This window comes from Diadema antillarum, unplaced genomic scaffold (assembly GCF_040938485.1).
Source record: "Diadema antillarum isolate AM-2024a unplaced genomic scaffold, OU_Dant_1.0 seq00000083_RagTag, whole genome shotgun sequence".
In the NCBI taxonomy this organism is placed as follows: Eukaryota; Metazoa; Echinodermata; class Echinoidea; order Diadematoida; family Diadematidae; genus Diadema; species Diadema antillarum.
In genome coordinates, this window is record NW_027271176.1 from 316,056 (window position 1) to 331,998 (window position 15,943).

At 42.3% G+C, this 15,943-nt stretch overlaps 1 pseudogene; it reads right to left on the reverse strand.

The window, feature by feature from the left end:
• Positions 1–830: 830 nt before the first annotated feature.
• On the reverse strand, positions 831–1,707 carry LOC139726440 (uncharacterized; annotated as a pseudogene).
• Between the last annotated feature and the right edge of the window lie 14,236 nt (positions 1,708–15,943).

A 15,943-nucleotide genomic window follows, 5' to 3' on the forward strand; every position in this document is an offset into this window, starting at 1 on the left:
TTGTGAAGGGATACGACCCTGCCGCTCTGAAACCATTCTTGGCAATGGATGGCTTCTCAGTGAGCTCTCTCCAGGCTTCACCGAAAACCTCTGTTAAGTGTGCCTTGGTCACGAAAACACCTGCATGGTTGTTCCGGTACACCCTCTCCACCTTGTACCAGGTTGACTTCAGCGATTTGAATACCACCACGTCCAGTGGCTGTAGAAGGTGAGTTGCGTGCGCTGGAAAGCGATACAAGATTATGCTATTTCTCCGAGCTAGGTCACATGCACCCAGGCTGTCATGTGATGGGTGACCATCAACAAAAAGTATAACGGGGCGAGGGATCTTTGTATCATCCAGAAACTTAATAAAAGTCTCCTCCAGGTACTTCAGGAACGACTGTGAGTCTATCCAGCCTTTATTGGTGCGATGGATGATGCTTCCTGCAGGCAGCCTTTTTGGCGGGTTATGTCCCTTCCTCGCTCTCTTCCCTTGCATCAGAACAAATGGTGGGAGATATGTCCCACTTGCGGAGGTGGTGGCAAGGACGGTAACCTGGTCCTTCGAAGAATGTTAGAACTTGTGTACGACCTTGCACCCGACTTTGGCCATAATCTTCTTTTTGGCCTGCCCTCCAAGCGCGAACCCACTCTCATCACAGTTGAAGATCCTCTTGGGCTCCTCCATAATGCTACGTGCATTCTGATCCAGTAGATATCCCTCCAGTCTTGAGAACCAGCCATCTACTGCACGTGGTGTCAAGGTACATCACTCTCTCCCAATCGGTTGTGGCACACGGAGGGCGATGTTTGGATGGCAAGCCTTGAATCCCTTCCACCAGGACCTGCTAGGGCGATTGTCGGTGAATGGGGTGTCTCTGTTTCTCTAACTGCTTACACAGTTCGTCAGCCTTCTTCAACTTGTTCTGATATTTAGAACATTCCTTTTGGTGACTCTTCATCATTTCTTTTACCGCTCCTTCTGCCGTATTGACTCTGGCTGCATTCTCATCATTCAACTGTTCTGCTCCGTTTCTTTCACTTGTCACTTCAAGTAATTGCCTTTCTAGGTCTTTTTTTTTCTCCCTTTTTTCAGTCTCCAAAAGTTTATGAAGAACAGCAAGTGTATCCCCATGCTTTCTTAACAAGTAAGGTGACAAAACATCATCATACACGCTCAAAGTCTCATCCCCACTGTCGTTGTGAGTCACCAAGGGAGGCTCATTTCCATTGGTATGTTCATTTTCCAGCTGCTCCTCCTTGATGGGTTTTTTTGTTGGATAGCTGTAGGGAGTTCTTAAAAATTCCTCCAACAATTCTCTTGATGAATCCCTACCCAATATTTGCTTCTTTGCAGCTACACTTTTCCAACTGCTTTGGACAGTTCCCATTGGTGGTACTTCATCAGCTTTCTCTGGAAAAAGCCCACACCACCACTCATCAAGAACAGTCTTCCAAGGAATGGAATTTTTTTTTGCGATAATGATATAGCTCTGCAATGATTCCATTTGAGACCTCTCCTTGTACAGCACTGCATCCTTTCAGCCAACTGTGCGTAATTCCTAACTGCTGATGCGCTGGACCAATAGCATTCTTAGACCCAGAAAAGTCTGTAAATTCTACACAAAGGGATTCTGAATTATCTGCACTGATTACTTTCAAAGCATTGCATTTTACTTTTAACAGGATTCCGAGTAATGTGCATTTATATTCTCTGATACTCATCGCAATTAAGAAGAGACTACTGGATGATCTTCGATCATGTAAACAGTGGTTGTATTTGTGATTATCAACCGTAGTGCCAGTCACAGATTATTGCAATGAACACTAGTTGGCGCTATTGCGCTTTAACCACCAGTAGTATACATGTACATGTCTACATAACAATACACTGGCGTAATCACTTCTTTCTTTCTTTCGATCAAAATATAAATGAAACAATTCAACTTCGTTTAAAACTTCAAAACGAATCCAGCAAGGTATGACCACTTGTATACTCAAACATCCTAACAAAATTAAATTAAGACTGCCTGACGAATAAAACTAAATCCTTTCACGATGTAACACTTTCACCTACAGACATAATGATCTGTTTGAGCTAACTCCAGACCAAAAGGAACAGCTAGAACTGTACAGCCTTGTACCACATCCTCTCCCAAAAATACGAGCAACATATGTTGTCACTACACATATAAACCGAAACCTAACTTATGAACTTTCCTTTCATATCATGAATCTAAGAACTTATATACATTCTGCATGTTAACAAACAATATCCAAAACCTTGCAGTAACCCTACTGCTTACTGCATCTTTCCTGTCTCAAACAGTAAAATAACGACAAACTTACATATATACTAGGCACGTTGGGAAGACAATAACCAAAACCTTGCAGTAACACAGCAGCGTACTTATCTTATAGAATTGAATAAAAGGTTGAAAATTATACAAAAATTTTAGATATCACTGACTAGTGATGGTATGCTTTGCCCTGATCAAGGGTGCTGAACCAAACATTACCTGCCAACCCACAAGACATCTTGCATAAGGGGAATGGGCTGGCGGTCAGGGATAGTTTTGTTATTCAGCCCCCTATAATCTACGCAAAGGCGCAGCCCACCATCCTTCTTCCGGACACATTCCACCGGGGATGCATATGGAGACTCAGATTTAACAGTCCACCCCCTTTCAATGAGGTCCTGTAAATTCGTCCTCACCTCCTGATACAGTGGCCGGGGGATTGACTGATAGGTTCTCTGCACCGGGATGTTGTCAGTTAACCGGATCTTCATCTGCTAATCAGGAATGCACCCCATATTGTCGTCTCCAGTAGAGAAAACACTTGCTTCTTGCTGTAATAGTTCCTCAGCTGCACGTCTTTGATCTTTGGTGAGTTGGCTAAAGTCAAAACCCGTGCCTTGGTGATATTCCCCACCAGTCAAAACAGAAGATACAGGTGCCTTTGGTACTGTTGGGTAAGGGTGAATCTGTGGGAAGGATACTCCTGACCTGTTGTAACTGACCCAGTGGGGTGCAGCGGGCAAAGATGATGTCCCTGTGAGTCTGGTTGTGAATAGGTATTTGCAGGCAGCAAGAGTTTCCCGGTCGCAACTGAACTAAACCCGGTTCCATTTCCAGTCCTGTGGTGTTCGCAGAATTCCTATCTGGTTGAAAGAGAACAGTCATCCTTTCTCTGATTGGTCTAGGTCGCACATGTACTGCTAGTAGGGTTGTCTTTCCTGCAGGAATTACCTCAGACTGTCGACCAGTTTTAACAGTGTAGACCTTGTCTAGGGTATCCGTCTTGAGTAGGCTGACCAGTTTGGGTATTGATTGCTTTTTCTCCTGAAGTGATGTCACCAGGGCATGGCAGATTCCAGGCACATTTTGGAAGTTGAGGATGTCTTTGAGTTTTCCAATAAACGTGATAATAATATAATGTTACAAACTGTATCAAACTGCAGTTTCAGCATTCCAAAAATCATATTGTCCGAAATCCGGGTATTCTCTTTTGATTTCAAAATTTTGCATGCAGTTTGAAGTTATTAGTTTACTGTTCTTCATTAAACAAAATCATCCAGATATCATCCAATGTCGGTGTCTCACTCTTTGCGATCGGCGAAGTGGCGGTTCGTTGTTTGTCCCATGTTGTAGGGGGTCGCTGTCATCAAAGACGAATTGGTTCGCTTCGCTCACGAGGTTGCTATTGCCTCTTCCTCAGCTGGAGATCAAGCGTCTTGCATTCCAGCGCGTTCCTTCGTGCAAGATGTATGCACTCGCTCCCAGTCTGCGCACGACTTGTTTTGGCTGTGATATCGCTGATGATACTTTGTGGCTGCGAATCGGCTGCTTCATGCGCACCCAGTTGCCGACTCGGAATTGAGCTGGTTTCGTGTTTTTGCGCGTGTCCGTGTACTGTTTTGCTCTCCGCTGTTTTGTTGTGATTTTGCTATCTTTCAGTCTGATCTTCTCTGCCGGTTCCCGTGGTGGTTGGAGAACGCTGAGAGGCATTCTGATATTCCTCCCAATCATGAGCTCGGCTGGGGTTTTGCCGGTCAACGAGTGGGGGGTTGATCGGTACGTACGCAGAAGGGTTTGGATTGACTGGTCAAATGTTTTACCTTCTGACATGCTTGCCTTCACACTGTCTTTGATCACGTGGTTGAATCGCTCTACGAAGCCGTTTGATTGCGGATGGTAGTGTGAAGTGCGTTGGTGATGAATTCCGTAGTGCAAAAGAAACTTGGAAACCTCAGCTGACACAAATTGAGGTCCATTATCCGTGGTCATGGTTTCTGGCAGTCCCCATTTCGTGAACAAAGTTTCTAGGATAGCAATGACCAACTCAGTGGTGATTGAGCCTGTTGCTGCTATCTCAGGCCACTTGCTATAGAGATCGTGGACGACTACCAAGAATCGCTGTCCGGCTGGAGCTGCAACGACCTCACCGAATATGTCAACTTTAATCGATTCCCACGGTTCGGTAGGCCATGGCGTAGGTTGTAAGTGAGCTGGATGTGGGATAGCTGCCTTCTCGCTCAGCATACAGCTCTCGCAGTCCCTCACAAAATGTTCTACTTCCGTGTCAATTCCGGGCCACCATATTGACGCGCGACATCTCTGCTTCATCTTCATGATGCCGGGATGACCTTCATGGGCCAACTGTATGACCCGATGTCGCAGCGATTTCGGTACGACTGCTTGAGTGCCGTGTGCAATTGATACACCATCGTACACTGCGAGTTCGTGTCTTACCCTATAGTGGGGTTTGAGTTCATCTTGAACTTTGCTTGGGCACTCCGATTTCAGGTACTGACATACCTGTTTCAGTGTTTAGTCCGTGCGAGATTCAGCTTCCAGTTCCTCTCGCGTTACAAGCTTCGCGGTCGCGTTTTAGATCACGGAGAAGACGAATTCATCTATGTCGCTTGTTACGATTTTATCGCGATCGTTGCTTGGAGCTGATGGCATACAGCTCAACATGTCTGCGACGCAATTGCGATTACCTGCAAGGTATTCAACGTCGAAGTCGTGTTGATGCAGTTTGTCTGACAAGCGATAGATTCGGAGCAGTCTATGTCCAGATCCTGAAGTGTTCAAGAACGTAGTCAAGGCTTGATGGTCCGTGCGAAGTGTGAAGTGACGTCCATACAAGTACATATGCCAATGTTCAGTAGCATAGATGCATGCAAGCGCTTCACACTCACCTTTACTGTACTTACGTTCGGTGTCCATTAATGCTCAAGACGCGAATGCGATGGGTGTTCGCTTCCTTCGATCAATTGTGAAAGCATGACTCCTACGGCAGTACCAGACGTGTCGGTCGTGACGAATGTGGCTGCACTTGGATCGAAGTGAGCAAGTACTGGCGGGGCTGCTATCTTTGCTGTGAGCGCTTCAAACACGTCTTGCTGTGCAGTAGTCCACTCCCATTCCGCGTTGTTTCGCAGCAGCCGTTGAAGGGGCTCCGTGATCACTGCGTACTGCAGCACAAATTTGCCATAGAAATTCATTGTACCAAGAAACGACGACAATTCCTTTGCTTTTGTAGGGGCTGGGAGTGCGCGAATCACTTCCACATTGTCATGTGTCGGTTTCACTCCTGATGCGGACACTTTGTAGCCAAGGAGGTCGATATCTGCTTGTCGGCATTCAATGTCAGGTTGTGCTTTTCGAAGCGCTCGAGAACCTCGTTCAGACGCTTTTCGTGTTCTGTGCGGTCCTTGCCGTGTACGACGACGTCATCGAGCAGATTCACTGTCCCCTCTGTGCCTGACAGGACAGATGTTACAATCTTCTGGAATACACTTGGCGCTGAGCTCAAACCATACGGCATCCTTTTGTACGGAAAGACGCCCTCATGCGTGATAAATGCCGTGAGATGTCGACTTTGCTCTCCTAATGGCACCTGCAGGTAACTGTGATGCTTGTCAATTTTCGAGAAGACCATAGATCCGTGGAATGATGCTGAAGGTTCCTGAATTGTCGGTAGCGGGTACTTGTCGGGGATCAATGCTTTGTTGATGCAGACTTGAGATCGACACAGAGTTTCAGTTCGCCATTTTTCCACCGTGCAATTACGAGGTTCGAAATCCACGGCGATGAGTCCATGTGCTCTATGATTCCATCTGTTTGCAATCGCTGCGGAAACTTCTGCCCGTATCGCGAATGGCAGTCATCGCAGCGATTGCGATACAGGGCGCACGGACTGATCGACACGGGGTGCGTGACAATATCCCCGTACTTCCCCAAAATTGCTGACGGTTTATGATGAGGGCTGGGAGAGCGCTGCTGGTAATCACCGGTTGTGACTGCATTGATGCGTGTTACCGTAGAATCATGGAGCTTAAACCCGAGCCGATCAAAGAGGTTCACTCCCATGAGGCTGCATCCTCGGGTGACATAGAACGGAAAATGGTCAATGGCAGTGTCCTTGTAGCGCACCGGAAGAGAGACAATTCCAAGAACCTCGATTGTTAACTTGTCGTAGGGCTGCAATTTCTCATTCGTTGACTGCAGCGGGAATTTTGAGAAATTTCTCAGGTATGTGGCTTCCTTTTAAAAGTACAGACACTTTTTGGTCCCAGTACCCCTCCAGTCCTTTCACAGCCGCATCAAACTTGCTGTGTGGCTGGCCGTCAGCGCCGGTGAGCTGCTCTAGCACCCGCTGACCCTCAGTCCCCAGGCAATGGGCGAGGATTGCACGTTTGCGCTCGGAGCTGGCGGAGTCCATGCCAGTGGCAATAAGATATTACTCTCCCTTTAAAACAAATGAATTCTTAACAACAATCAACCACTTGACTGCTGTTTGCTTAATTCACACTCATACCCCCTGGTGCTGAGCAATTTTCGGGAATATGACATGTATGAGTATATTGGTTATGAATCTGTTTTTTACCTTTATTTTTCATTGTTTTCATCATAATTTTTATTTTGTGGAAGAAATTGTTGAATAGAGGTATAAATATACAAATTTTACTCACCCAGTCATGTCATCCTGGATGTCCTATGGAAATCCTGATGGCCTGTGGTGATCCTGGAAAGGTCCTGGAAAACTTGCTCACAAAGAAGAGTCTTGAGCTCACAAAAAGTCTAGTATGCTAAACTTTATTTTGGTCTCCTTTTGACAATCGAATGTATATTTCAAGTGAGACTATTTTTAGGCATTTTTCAGTAGGTCCTTTTGGCTATGCCATACCTCCCATCAGTTCTTATTAGCTGAATGTTGACATTTTTTGCAGACTTTGATACAAAGGCCAGGTTTAGTTTGGTGTCTTGGATGCACCACACATGTCTTGCACATGATGGTTGTTGATGTGCGATGTTCTCTTGCTGTACACACCCTGCAGTTTCGCTGTGCCCTGCCTTTGTTGTTTTCAGAGGATGGAACTGTCCAGGGCATGTGGGTCTTTCCATTCAAGGGAACACCATCTTCACTCTGGGCAAGTGGTGCTCCTTGTTGCTGGACAGTAGGTGTTTGTACCCAAGATTTTGCTACCTTGTAGACAAACTAACGGAGTGAACATTTGTTGTTGGGATTCTCTTTTTTGATGAGTTTATATGCATTCAATTGCATCTGCAAGAGTAGTCTGATGAAAAGTTTTTGGTACCATTTCAAAGTTTTGCGCATGGGGCAGAGGCTCTTGAGTCCATGCATTTGATCTGTCTTGTCTATACCACACATGTGGATGTTGTACTGGGACACACATTTTGGTTTGACAATAGCCTGAGGAGGGTCATGTCTTGTCATTCTTCCTATGCGAACAGTACTGCAATCATGCATTGTTGTCAGCATATGCACTGTTTTTGGCTTTTCAGAAGATCTGTCACTTGCTTCACGATACTTTCCTGCAAGTAATACCTTGTCTTCCTGCAAGAAATGGACAATTTGTCCCCTGTCAAGTTTTTCTGCTATTAGCTGATCTTCAGGCATACCCTGCCTGTGCTTTGTTCTGTTGCTTCAAGTGTGTTCATACCCATTTTTGTATATCTATTGTTCAATAAAAACAAAAAAGATTCTGGTTATGGCATCACATGTCAATCATTGCTAAAGTACTACACTGTAATATGACTAACAAAATACATTTGAATGCACCCTGCCGAAGACCGAGCAAAACTTGCATGTTCCTTAAATCTGTAGGGCCTAATGTCACCCACAATTAACGGCAGCACAATAAGACAAATCAGCTGAATGTGACAAAATAGTTCTACACAATGTTATTTTCTTTTAATTTGTAATAAGGAAAATTATGTTTCTCAGGGTTTTTTTTGTGCACTGATGTGTATAGCTGTTGAATGATTTCAGATGCTATTTGTATACTGGGGTTCGTGAGTTTATACCGTGCCTATACTTGTACAATGCAGGACGAAAATCAAAAGCATGTATTGGTGAGTGAAGGAACTCAGACGTTTTCTAACTTAAAGGCATGCATGCAGATGGAAATGGAGAGGGGAGGGGGCAGGGAACACGAAATTTGTAAGGACTCCGAATACACACAAATGTGTAGATTTCCCTCCGTTCAATTCACATCAAATTGCAATAAGCATGTACGTATGTATGTATATGTGTATGTGTGCATATATATATATAACATACAGGGCCAGCGGAGTGTTTTAAAAAGTGTTGGCCTCTTCTATTTCCAGGTTTTTATAGCTGACAAGCTGAAAAACAAAACAAAAACAAAAAAAAAAAGAATAAGAAATAATAAAAGAGATAAAGGTTCTCAGTGCGAAAACGTATAACCTTACCATTCTCACACCTCAAAAGCTCTACCTATTTTTATTTAGTGTCACTTATGTACTTCATGGTTTAAAAAAAAAAAATGTGTGGGGGCTCAAAGTGATGACACCATATGTATTCCTTTGTATGGTGCACCAAAAAAAAAAATTGTTGGGGCCCTAGCCCCCATGGCCCCCAATGTTCCGCCGATCATATATGTATGTATGTATACATATACATATATATATATATATATATATATATATATATATACAGGCCTCGAATTAACCGACGGCCACCGATGGCCATGGCCGTCGGTGCCCCTCTCGTTGGCCGCAATGCCTTTTGTTTTTTTATCAAAGTTACGGCCAAAAAAAATGTGCCCTTTTTCTTGGGGCCGTGGTGCCCTTTTAGAATGAAAGTTATTATTTATGACGTATGATATGCCCTTTCTCAAAGTCTCTTTAATAAGCTTGAACAACTTTCCTGATCTCAAATATCATACCTTCAGTTCACTCGCGTCCCGATGTATCTGATTCAAACTCAAAGTATCTTTCCGAGATACGAGACGACGTGTACGTACATGTACGCCCGACCGGCTTTTACCGTCCCAACTGCCTCCGCAGCGCAGCGGCCGCGAGTATGTACTAGCTAGGCAGCGCATATTCAGATAGAGTAGTAAAGAGTGAACTCCAAGTTCACCAAGAAAAAAGAAAAATCCCACGATGCCAAGGTGTGCCAGACTGGGGAATGGGGAGGGGTGGAGAGAGAGAGAGACCAATCAACAGAAGAAACCGCACGTACTGGCGCATTCTTGGAGGTCATGAACTGTCTGTCACAGACTAATCATAGCAATCTACACGCGCACGCAAATTCCTTTGCCTTGTGGTTTTGCCAGCCAGCTGTCGGAATGTGCTTTGAAGTTTCACAGGGCATTCAGACGCAAAAAAATTATACTAGAATGGTACAGCTATACCAAAACGGTATAGCTATACGATGAATTTATACGTCTGAACGCTGACTAACGAAACGACGTATAACGAAACGACGTATAGCGAAACGACGGTCAGAGCATCGTTTCGAACTAGAACTCGATAACGAATCAGCATTCCATGTCCGTCTGAACGTATGGCGACCATAGAACGGTATAACTGGGCGGGGCTTAATGGGAGCACGCACGAAAGGTGACCCCACAGCTGTCACTCATGACTATAACAGCATGCGTAGTGGGAAACTGCACATCTATACGACGTTTCCCAGAACGGTCGAAATTAATGTCTGAACGGTCTGTCGGCTATACGATGATTCTTTATACGTCGTTTCGTTATCGAGTTTTGGTATAAAATGGCATGCGTCTGAAAAGAGGGTGTGGCAGCCTGGCTGGCCTGAAAGGGTGTCGAGTTTCAATCAATACCTACTGTTGTTTTATTCCCGTTTTAAAAATGTTGTTTCACCTGATAGAAACGCGGAGATCGGGAATGTATTACAGCTGTAGGGAAGAGGTTTTTGTTGTGTGTTGCACTTTGTGTGTGTGTGTGTGTGTGTGTGTGTTTGTTTGTTTTTCTCGGTTTGTTTTTCTTCTTTCTTTTTTCATAAACACCAAACATGCCCTTTCCAATGTGGCCTTGGTGCCCCTCTGACTGACTTAAGTGCCCTGGCCTCTTGAAAAAAGTGCCCTTTTCTAAATGGCCTTGCCCCTCCAAAATCCTATTTCGAGGCCTGTATATATATATGTTGTAGCCTTCTCTCCTTTGCTAGTGTATCATATTGAAAACTTTCGCCCTAATTCACGCAGAAAATCTGAGGTAGCAGACGCTGGCGAAAGTGAGTGCGTGTGGGGCGCGTGACTAATCAACACGTTGATGGGGGTGGCCTGCAGCACCGTGTGTGGAGGGACATCATGTTCACATAATTTCATGCGTTGTGTGTTGTGTGTGTAAGCGACAGAAATCGGGTTAAATCTACAGTTGATATGATATAGTCTATGACCTTATCATTCCTTTACAACATTATTTCAGTTGATTACCTGTGTACAACACGTGTATATAAGCACCCGATTGCAGACGGCAGGTGGCATGCGACCGTTGCAACTACGTGACATTGTACTTACATTATTACCACCTCCGAAGGAAATGCACCAGTCCGACTAGAGCCATCATCGAAAAATGAGATGGAATGTGGAATATATTCGGTTGTTTTTTGCTCCCAAACTTAACAGTTATGTTTTTAATAAGGCTGCTACGTATCTAGATAATGTCTCACATACAACTGTATCTGGATATTGCGTCGAAAATGATATTTGGCGAGAAACAAAAGCTTGAAATCACAGGAATTCACACTGCTGACGACGGCAGACAGTGAAGGTCAACGGCTCAAATTTTTGTTGGTAGTCTCATTACGTGATAGTTCTGTATGGATTGTACACGTTCCCTATGACAGCAATTGTGACTGGGTAGTCTAGCTTTACTGCAAATTTGCATCAGGACTGCTCAACCAATGAACAAGATTTTTATATCACAAAAATGGGCAGAATCTCTACTTTCTGAAACCGTTCGCCCCAAGTTTGTGCGACCTTCCGTTCTCGAGATATCCCGTCTGGAAGAATTGCAAGACGGCAAAACATGCTCAAATTTGTCAAATTTGGACTGTTCGCCATAGACAATTCTACTCGTAAGCTACTTTTCTGATCAAATTTGCGTCACTGCTACAAATGTTACAATAATGATATATACACATAAATAATCCCTAAAGTGTGCAGTTTCAGAATCCGGGCGCCCCAAGTTTGATTCTTAAATAGTTTAAAAGTTATGGCAGATTTTGTGGAAAAATGCATCAATTTTTGACGCGTTTTAAGTGTTGTAGCGTTTGCGTGGAAGCGCGGCTTCGGAGATGACCGAAAGTCTTCAATATGATGTTTATACTGTGTGTGCCACCCAGCCCCGGCGACTAGCTAGAGAAGGGTCAGGATGGTCCGAGCTAGGCTGGGGGTCCGTTTGGTTGAAATATACAACCAGGCTTGGAGAACAGCATTAAAATCTACCAAATTGCTGGGTTACTGCCAATGTATACCAATTACATTGTACTCGCTTACTACCAGAATACTACCAGTCACAATTCATCCAACAAAGATACCAGTACCAGTGCAGCTCATCCAATGCAGATACCACTATCAGATACCACTACAGTGCACTCGCATACTATTCAAGCAGCACCGTAATTGTACTGCACTACTCACCGATACTTATGTTATACTGCAGCAGACTTCAAAGGAAACGGTCCAGGCAGCAGTGTCCACTACAATCAATGCTTTATTAACACTCAACAACACTAATCATCCACACTTTGGCCCGCACCTGGGCCCACCCAGCTATCTCGTTACAAATTCGACCTCTTATTATTTTCTGACCGCTATATTTCCGAAACAGTTACGCATTTCACTTACTGACCTTTTCCTCAAATACTAACACTTATTAACCCTCCTCATCATACAAAAATGATTAGGTAACAAAGCAATAATATATATTAAAGATTATCAATAAATATAATCGCATCTCCAATGATTATTACCCCTCTAAAAACTTCTAATAAAACAATCCATAATCGTTAGTTTCCTTGAAACTGATCGATTCATGATCGATTGTTAAAACAATCGATCGATTATGTAATCTATCACAGAACTTTCAATATTTGACTAATTTTCACCCGTTTTCTTACTAATACCCTAATCTACTAATTCTTCATTGGTTACAATATATATATGTATATATATATATATATATATATATATATATATATATATGCATTGTGGGGCTTTCAACTTTGATACTTATCAGAAAGTGCAGTGCAGGCATACAAAATAGAGGAAACATTATATATATATATATGATATATATTTTCATATTCCTTTCTATTACGGAGAATTTACAGGGTATACTTTACTGCATATTAACTTGATGCTTTCTTCCTTCGTCAGTCAAGTATTTCAGTGGTTCAAATTTGTTGTTATACCAGATCATGTTCAATATAATTAACATTCATTCAATACACGCCTACCACGTTCAGACCGAATTAAGATTTTTTCTGTTCTGACATTACCGAATCTTTTGCCACTATAAACAGCAAATTTGACAAATTCATTTCAAGTATATACTAGTCGGTCGCATTTAAGAAAGGACACATAAGTCTTCAGATATCGTCGCATAGAAAATTTACAAACTCAACATATCGGATTTGAATGACGGCGAAATCTTTTCTGTTATTTTTCTTCTGTAACAAGACATTTCTTGGTCGCACACATCACAGACAGAACTAAAGTACAACACCCATTGCCATGATTACATACTATCCTGACATATTTTTTTTCTCCAAATTGATCTATGATACCTTTAACCATGCAATATGAAATGTTGAATTATTTTCCATTAGATACATACTCCCCCCCCCCCAAAAAAAAAAGGAAGCAAAAACAAACAAAATACAATGGTGTTTCCCCAACACTGCATCCTCAACACAATAAACGTTCAGTTACATGCAAACATTCTCGTTTTTATTTTTTTTTTCTTTTAAACGCAAGCTCTTACACAATGTGTTGCAGTGTAATTGTAATATAAAACGTTTTCAATATCGTCTGCTACTTTTCTCTTTTAAAACACAATGTTTCATCTCAGTTTATTTGCATTTAGCAAAAGAAATTCGGATCTTAATAATCCTCATTCGTTAAACAAAATTATGAACAGTACTGTAAAATCATTGTATTTACTTGTACTACGTTAAAGTATGTTATGAAATGAAACAAAATCTGATAAATTCACAGCAATTACAAGTACCATGTAACAGTTGGTGTAATCCAAACCATGCATTGTTATAATACAGTGTGCAATTCTTTTTATTGATATTTGCATCTTAACTGCTATGCAGTAGCCATAATAAATTCTGATTGGCAAGTGGATTTCGGATTTCCATCACTCTCATGAAACAAAAGAATAATGAGTCTGTGTTTCTAAGTAAAAATTAGTGTATTTATTGTGAAATTATGGAGGAGTGATATTTATTGATTGGGCATTATTGGAAAATAGGTCTGAAATAAACTAAAGCAGACCATGCAGTAAATCCTATGTGAAATACATTGTAAGTGAAAGGTGAATAGCTCTATTAACAGTACATTATACAGTATTACACACACACAGAAAAGATATTCATGTCAGCTGGTGTGCCGAACATCAGTATAACAATATACGTTGAACATTGTACATTCACGTTCAAAAATTGATCTTTGCGCTTTGAATGCATTTGTTGTTTAGCACAATATATCGGGTATATCACTTGAAATTATGATAGTACCACACTCTCATGCTTGAAACTTGCAAAGGCATGAAAGAGAAACAAATCAGCTGTTCGACAACGTCATTTTGGAAATGGATCTCTGATTCAACCCGCACGGTTATTAACATGTTATATCTCTGTGGCATACATGTGAAAACATGAAGAATTTGTAATACATGTCCAATACTACTTAGTATCCAAAAACAAATTGTCTCGGTAATGGTTGTGAACAACTCATTGGTTATGTCTGTTTTATTTTCATTGAACTGTGTCTAACACCATTTCATTCTTTTGAAGGACCTGCTACCAGATCGGATGAATATATAATATGTATGCCTACTCAAATGTTGTCCTTCATCTGTTGGTACAACTGCAAAGAAAACATAGCATTTATTTCTCTTCCTCCACGAAAACAATGATAGTAGCGATCTTTCTGTTTACTTTTGCCCTGTCTGCTGCCATTCCAACTCATCTTTGTGATTTCTTCTTGCGCAAAGGTAGATCTCGTGCAGCCTTTACCCTTTTACTCTGGCTCTGGGTGATCTTTCTTCTGAATCTGACACTGTGCACAACAGGGACAAGGACTAAGCCTTCATCTGTGTTCATCATGTCCTGTAGTGTCATTACGAATGCTGTCAGATGATCATCTGCATACTGCAGGATTGCTACATTGTCGCACATGTACGACATGTCCTTGATAAGGTCCAGTTTCTCTCTGCATCTGAGAGCAATCCGCTTCGTGGCTGATTTTCGGCCCACCCTTCCTTCCAACGGCTCTAGTGAGCACTGCGAATCGACTGGAGGCACCTCATGATGCTCGTCAGGTTCAAGAGTCATCCCAATGTAAGATGTTACTTCCTTGTCGAGGGTGAAAAATGGTGACTCTCTGAACATCTCAGGCAATTGCAACCAATTTGCTCCTTGCCCATGTAGGAGAACTGCAAACATATGCTTGCAGGGAAGGTGTGACCACGACCAATCCATGCAAGCACAGCTCGGGAGCCCACTCTCGGTCTTCAGGTAGACATCATACATCTTCTTTTTGGAGAAGACCTCACTCTTCACCTGCAATATCATGAGAGTCACTGCACACACAAAAGACACATCAGTCTTCATGTTTTGTTTTTTTTTTCAGATTCGTCATTGTTCATGCGTTCATTGCAAATATAGATTATGTTTGAACATTGTTTCTTGGTATTAGTCTCTGTAAACTATACATTCAGTGGTATGTGTGCACTGTTCGAGATTAAGAGAAATGTTTGAAAGAGGTACGATTTGAACATGCCATCTGCTACTTCCTGTGGAACAGACTACATTTCTCACATGATATAGTATGAAAATGAACTGGGACCAGCTACACCATGTCACCTGGGACAAGACAATGGAGCGTGCTAATCGGTATAGATGAAAGACAATGAAATAGAAGAAATAGGACTCCAATGTGTTGTGCACGATATAGATAATTATAAACTAACTGCAAAGAAATGATAGGGAGGATGTCTCTGTAGGTATCTACAAGCAGGTCTACAGTTATGCAATTGACTCATTTTCGATTTAAAGGTATCGCAGAATGAAAGAAGAAATGAATGTTCACGCACACAAAGAACAATGCATAGACATACACCCAAATCATGATAAACATGCCTGATAATGATTGTCTGATATCTTTAGAACATCATCTTTGTCAAGGGTGTTTGCCATCTCCACTTTCTTCATGCAGTGCTTTATGAAGCCAGCTGGTCTGTCCTTCAGGTACTCTGGTATTGCCTCACTGTAACTTCTTTCCAGGCATCCCATTGTGCTCACATTCTCCTTGATGTATCTGTATTATATGAAATACGATCAAATGCACAAATGGTACATTATTCTTATTATGAAAACTTCAATGCTAATATTTCCAATTAAACTGAAAATATTGATA